Consider the following 7,478-nt stretch of genomic DNA (forward strand, 5'->3'; position numbering starts at 1 on the left):
CCCCTTCACTTCATCCATCCATTTCCTTACCTTCTCAACACCCTTCCATATGCCTTTCCAACTCCACTTAATAAACTGATCCTTGTAAAGTTACTACATTAACATTCTTCCTCATTTCCTTTTTAAAGCAGTGCACTCCTCCAGCATACTCCCCTCTCTTAGGCTTACATCAAACAACCTCACTATCCAATCCACTATAAATGTTCCTCCCATTGTTTAACCATCCTTATAACACCCATCCAGATAGACTTAACTCTTCTTGCTTTTTCAGGAACCAACTATGGGTACCTACAAGTGGTGGTGCTCTGGGATGAATATCAGGTTCATTTCATTGCATAAAATTAGGAAACCCATACCCTAGAAGAGGTAGTTATAAAAATGGTGAAGGGAATAGCATAAAGGAGGAACAGCTATAGTAAAAAAGTATTATCAAGAGTAGATATTTTTAACTCCCAACATAGACAAATGATGAACAGCTTTGATCCATAGGGGTGCTTCAGAATAGTCCGTAAAATATTGGTTGATGCCCCAGTGTAAGAATTTCATAGCTACATATACTAAATGCCCTCTCCCTATTATAAGTAAGATAGAAAGGAACACAAATAGGTGTTGGATGGGTGAGAGGTGGGTGCAAATCTTAGTGGGTTACCTTCCTTTTAAGGGGGAAGAGGCCTCTTGGTATGTAAACAGTACCCTATACAAGGAGGTGGGAAGGTCATGCAGAAATAGGATATGTAGCATTGATGATAGTTTGGTCCCTTGGGGACTGTTCTATAGTCTTTGCTTCCCAATTGTTGGTTGTTTTTAGATACTCTGCATTCTATACTGGCTAGGTAGTTTGTCAGCTGCAGTATTTTTTTGTCATCTTACTTGGGTAAGGTCTGTGAGCAGTGTGCTGGTGGAGTGGGCTTCTTTGAACCCATGTTGATTTGGTAAGGTAGGTATGTATATTCTGCATATTAGTAAGAGGTATGGAAGGCAGAGGTGAAGGGAGTAGTTATGAGGAGGTGACCAAGGATGAGATGGATGGATGGGGCAAAAGGGGCATTGGGAAAGAGGGGAATGTCTGTTGAGGAAGAAAGGGAGAAGATAAGGGTAAGTGGAGAATGGTTGTGTATGGATGATGCTATGATGCATGGATGGGAGTGAGTGGGGGATGGGGGGGTTTAGGGAGTACATGTGAATGATGTTTCGACGCAGCCTAAAGGGATTTCTCTGTCTTCTCTTTTTCTTCATGAGGAGCCAAGAAGAGGAGGGAGGAGTGGAGAGGAGTGGATTTATGACTTTGGCTGCCTCCCTTGTAAGGGGGAAAAAGATGTTGGTGTATGTATGTATGTATTTAGGATCAATCTTTCTATTGGTTGAAATATGGAAGAATGTAGGATGTTGGGTTCCCAGGCAGTTTTGTTTCAGGCTGTGGATAATAATTGCTCTTAGAATGTCCAGATGTCATTGTGTGGTCAAGAATGATTGAAGACAGTGATGATACTCATAGATTTAGTTGTATTGCTACTGGGCCCAGTTATTTCAGGTGGTAGTTTGATATTGGTGGCAGCAAAATTCTAGCCAATCAGGATCATTACTAAAAAAAAATCTGGTGCAGCTAAAATACTGGAGGAGATGAATGAGATGGCACTGAGAATACAGCTGACAAGCTTCAGCTGTAGCAGAAAGTGATGGGAAACTGAAAATAGTAAAGAAGAACTTACAGTATGAGGAGTTGGCACCAAAACACACTTCATTCTGGACAGCCATCACACTAAGTTTATTAGAGGAGGTGAATAGATGTTTCATGTAGCTTTATGACAAAACTTGAACAAAGGCAGAGGAATAGTACTGGCTATTTCCACCCAGAACAGCCTCTGGTCAATATCATACTCTGAGTCTATAGAAGAGACTGAAAATGGTGACGTGGATGTGCTAGAAGACGGAGACTTTGATTTTATGGATTTTCAATTGGGGGTGCCTTTGTTGAAGAATGCATTGCTCCTTACTTCATCTCCAACAACCACCCAAGCCACTCTTCTCCTTTTTTGGTAAGTAATTTAGAGTAGTAGGTAATACTTGTTTAGGGAGTATTCTCTTATTACTACACATTAACTTGTATTAGTATGTCAAAAATGTCAATTTTTGGATTCAAAAGTTGGTCAGCTGTGAAATCATGCTCCATAAAAAGTTATTTGAATTTTAATGTTTCAAATTTTGCAAGGGTTTTGGAGAAACACCTGTCATATTGCATATGTTGACAAAACTTATCCTTGTCTCAGCCCTGTCTTCATTATGTCGCCTCATATCCTAGCACATTCCTTTACAGTGTCATACTCCTACCATCAAAAGCATTCCTCTTTTCATTTCTTCATTTGGTTAGTCATTATTCCTTGTTTTATAAATTAGTGGTTTGCATACATACATATATATACCAAGGCTTTTTCCCCCTTACAAGGGAGGTAGCCAAAAAGGAAAAGGCATAAAATCGTTCCCACTCATTCCACCCCTGAATACACTCCACACCCCTCCACCCTCCCTCTCATCTTAGCATCTCCTGGATGACGGGTCATCCCTGCACCTTGTGGTTTGCAAATTTGCTAATTCATGAGTTATTTTGGCAATATATACATATTTTGTAAAGGTGAATGTTGTGGTGTTGGCTTATCTGAGTGCCAAGAGAATGACTATGACAGGTGAGTAGTGATTAGGCTGCTGCAGAAGACAATGTACTTGTACATACATACATATACCAAGGCTCTTTCCCCCTTACAAGGGAGGTAGCCAAAAAGGGAAAGGCATAAAAAATTCCCACCCATTCCATCCCAGAAAACACTCCACACCCCTCCACCCTCCCTCCCATCTTAGCACCTCCTAGATGACGGGTCATCCCTGCACCTTGTCCACTGCCCTGGGTCAGAAGCAGTGTCGCAAGACACAGCACATCCACAGCAAGGCCGCTTCATTTAATCGGCGACCCCCCCTCTCCGTCCCCCCATATAAAGGAGAGGACGGGGAGAAATCCCTTCGGGCTGCGTCAAAATTTGCTCACACACACTACCTCACCCCCCCTGTCCATTCCACCTCATGCATCACAACATCTTCCATATACAACCATTCTCCATTCACCCCTGTCTTCTGTCGTTCCTCAACAGACATTCCCCTCTTCCCCAAAGCCCCCTTCACCCCATCCATCCATCTCATCCTAGGACGTCCCCTCATGTTCACTCCCTCCACATCTGCCTTCCATACCTCTTTTACTAGTCTTTCTTCACTCATTCTTTCCATGTGTCCAAACCATCCTAATACTTTTTCATCAACCCTATCTCCCAACTCCCTTTCCACCCCTGTTCTCCTCTTCACCTCCTCATTTCTCACTCTGTCTAGCCTAGTAACCCCCATCATACTTCTTAGACACTTCATCTCAAACACATTCAAGCTCCTTCTCTCTTCCTCTCTTATGTTTCATGTTTCTGCTCCATACAGTGCTGCTGGCACAATCACTCCTTCATACAGTCTCCTCTTAGCATCCATTCCCAAATTTCTATTCCTCATTACACTTTTTAATCCACCAAGGCATTTACTCGCTTCTCTCAATCTACATTCTACCTCCACCTTTACACCCAAGTATCTAAAACTATCCACTTCTCCAGTTGCTCTCCCTTAATGCTCACTTCCAGATTACTGCCACTTTCACCCCTTGTACATCTCATCACCTTACTTTTACCCACATTTATCTTTAGCTTTCTTCTATCACACACTCTCCCAAACTCTGTCACCAACTTCCTCAAACCCTCCTCCGATCCTGCCACAAGTGCAGTGTGGTCCGCAAAATTTTCTCCATTTTCTTTAACCATCGCCAATCCCTGACCCACTACCCTTGCATTTACCTCTCGCACTACCCCATCCATGTATAAGTTGAACAGCCAGGGTGACATAACGCATCCTTGACGAAGTCCCACCTTTACCTCAAACCACTCACTCTCTCCATTTCTAAACCTGACACAAGCTATACTATCATAAAAACTCTTGACAGCTCCCAGAAGCGTTCCTCCTATCCCGTATATCCGCATAACCTCCCACAGTGCCTTTCTGTCCACCCTGTTGTAAGCCTTTTCCAGATCTATAAAGGCCCAAAAAACATCCTTCCCCTTTCCTATAGCTTTCTCACATATCTGTCTTACCACAAAAATCTGATCTACACAACCTCTACCCGTCCTAAATCCACACTGTTCCTCACCAATTACTCCCTCTGTTCCTCTCCTAATCCTCTCAATCAAGATCCTCCCATAAGCCTTCCCAACTACACTTAAACAGCTAATCCCTCTGAAACTACTACATTCACACTTGTCCCCCTTTCCCTTGTAAAATGGAACTATACAAGCACTCCTCCAGTCCTCCGGCACTCTACCTTCTCTCCAGCAAACATTAAATAACCTCACCAACCAGTCCACCATCACTGTACCTCCTTTTTTAAGACATTCTACATGGCATCCATGCAGACCAGGTTCCTGACCTGCTTTCATCATCTTAACTGCTGCCTTCACTTCATCCTTCCTTATTTCTCCTCCATTTTCGTCACTCATCACTCTCATTTTCTTAACATTTCCCACTGCAGCTATGGATTGGGTGACAATAACCCTCGATATAACAGATCTCGATATATCGGATATAACTGATAAAAAAATCTGACTGAATGAACCCTCGGTTATTATGAATCTTCGGATATAACAACAGACCCCTGTCCCCATATCATCTCTTATATCAAGGGTTTACTGTATCATGTGGAATGTTAGAAAATATGGAGTGGTTGTTGATTGTTCAATGTGTTGAAGGGAAGGACAGGTCTCCGGATTGGTGGAGTGGATATAGAGTTCCACTACAAAAGGGGAAGAGAGAGAAATAGAAATGTGATTATGTAGGAGGTGGTGTGTTGAGAGTGGTCAGAAACCTAATTCCTCCCTGTAGAACACCACATAATCAATTGATCCATTGCCTCTGGTCTCTCTTGCAGAAGACTTGCAGCCTCCAGGAAGCTGGCAATGGCTTCCTGTTGGGAGAAGAGATATTGTGTTGTTGTCTAGGGATTGTTAATGTGGTAATAGTATAAGGTGGTCTATGTTTTCCATGTAGTTGTTGTTGTCATTCCCTAGACTGTCTGTCCGAGCAGTCCTGTCTCCCCAAGGAATGCCATAGCCGAAACTGGGTTTTCCCACAAATCCTTTATAGAGCGTATGTTGTGTTGTTTGCGTGCATGATTGTGTATAATGCAGTCTTCCATTATGTGTTGTATGGTATGGGGTGAAGTGTTACATCCTGGGCAGCTGTTCACAACGCGGTCATCCAGCCTCTTCTGGTAGCTTAGAAGTGCTGGGTGGTGACCGCACCGCAGTCTGGCCAAGTGGACTCTGTCCTTTCGTGGGAGAGAGGATTCAGAAGGGTGGATATCAGGGGGTCTGGCATGCAGCAGTGTGTTAATGGAGCGGTGAGTGATATGATTATGAATATGTTTCCGGAGGCTAGTATTTGGTGGTTGTGGAGGAAGAGAAGAGAGTATCTGTGCGTGATAAAGGTCTTTGGGTGTTGTTTTAATGTTTCTTGGTGTGTGTGGGTGTTCTGTTATGTAGTGTAGCGGGTGTAATGTGTTTGTGGTGGCTGTGGCAAGTGTTTGTGTGCCTCTGATGTCGTCTCACTGAGATTAGGAGCCCATGCAGGACTCGGATAATTCAACACTGAGCGTATGCATTGTTTGTATATTGTTATATTAGTTTCTTTGTTTTGTCCAAATGTTGTTCCAGTGATTGACTTAAGTGCATTAAGTCTGGGTGTGCATTTGTTTTTTATGTTTGTGATGTGTTGTTTGAAAGACATGGATGTATCCTATGTTACACCAAGAATTTTCGGTGTGTTTGTGTGTGGTATTAGAGTGTTGTTGATGTAGAGATGAGATATGTATTTGTGTTCTTTTGTCCAGTGGGTGAGAAGTGTTGCTGTAGATTTGGTTGGAGCTATTTTGAGTGTTTGTGATGAACCATGTGTTGAGTGTATCAAGGCATGGCTGGATTATTTCTGCAGCTTTGTCTGTGTTACGATGTGTGCATGTGATTGTTATGTCGTCTGCGTAGGAAGAGATTTGTATTTCTGAGGTGTCTGGCGTGGGTAAGTCATGCATGTATAGATTAAATAGTGTGGGGGATAGAACTGAGCCCTGTGGTACTCCGTTCTTAATGTTTCTGATGTGCGATGATTGGCCATTATATGACACGTAAGCATTCCTACCTGCCAGATAATTGGCCAGCCATCTTTTGGTGTTATTGTGCATGTCTGTGTTATATATTTTATTTGTTAGGTTGTGGCGGGGGATAGCATCAAAAGCTTTACTAATGTCTAATGTTATAAGAAATGTTCTTTGGTGGAGCCTATCTGAATTGATGCCATCTAAAATTCTTTGTGTGAGGTTTGTCAGAAGAGTGTTTGTGGAGTGTAGTGGCCTAAAACTGTGTTGTGAGTCAGCAAGGGGAATATGTGGTGTGACAAGTTTAAGTATTAGGCGTTCAATGACTTTAGAGTAGTTGTTGTCTAGGGATTGTTAATGTGGGAGTAGTATGAGGTGTTCTATGTTTTCCATGTAGGGATGGAGAAGGGAGGTCGCCAATTTAATGAAGCAGCCTTGCTGTGGATGTGCTGTGTCTTATGACACTGCTCCTGACCCAGGGCAGTGGGCAAGATACAGGGATGACCCATCATCCAGGAGGTGCCAAGATAAGAGGGAGTGAAGTATGTGGGGAGGAATGGGTGGGAGTGGATGTATTCCTTTGTATTATTGGCTACCTCCCTTGTAAGGGGGAAAAAAACCTTTGGTATATGTTTGTATGTATGTACTGTTTTAGTATTGGATGGTGTCCAGAGCACAGGTGTGCCATTGTGGTTATTATAATTTTTTTTTTTTTTTTTTTTTGGGGGGGGGGGGGTTTGCCTTTTGGTTGTTGGATGATCGCGTTTGGTAGCCTTTCTTGAAGGGCTTGTTTAGTAATCTGAGTGTGGTTTTTGTGTGGTATAGGTGGTAGGTTGTTATAGATCTTTGAGTAATATGCTATTGATGTTTTTTTGTTCCATTTTGTTTGTGGTGCGTGTGAAATGTAGCATGAAGGGTGTATCGTGTTCAGGGTTCTGGCATAGAATTGTTTTCCTGCGGTGTTCTATGATACATAAGCACCAACAAAAGCAATATGCATATGTGCATACACACCCACAGAGAAAGAGAGGAATATATATATATACATACATACATATACCAAAGGCTTTTTCTCCCTTACACAGGGGGTAGCCAAAAAGAAAAAGGCATAGAAATAACTCCCACCCATTTCATTTCCCATATATTCCACTCCCCTCCCTCCCTCCTATCTTGGCGGCACCTGGATGATGGGTCATCCCTGCATCCTGTCCACTGCCCTGGGTCAGAAGCAGTGTCGCAAGACACAGCACATCCACAG

General features: G+C 42.8%; 1 protein-coding gene across 1 annotated transcript in view; it reads left to right on the forward strand.

Annotated features, from left to right (window-relative positions):
- The window catches only part of LOC143026544 (uncharacterized), a 339,242-nt gene that overhangs the window by 151,360 nt on the left and 180,404 nt on the right, over nt 1-7,478 (forward strand). The gene's annotated exons all lie outside the window — the stretch shown is intronic.

This window comes from Oratosquilla oratoria, chromosome 6 (assembly GCF_046742065.1).
Source record: "Oratosquilla oratoria isolate Oo_2021 chromosome 6, ASM4674206v1, whole genome shotgun sequence".
In the NCBI taxonomy this organism is placed as follows: domain Eukaryota; kingdom Metazoa; phylum Arthropoda; class Malacostraca; order Stomatopoda; family Squillidae; genus Oratosquilla; species Oratosquilla oratoria.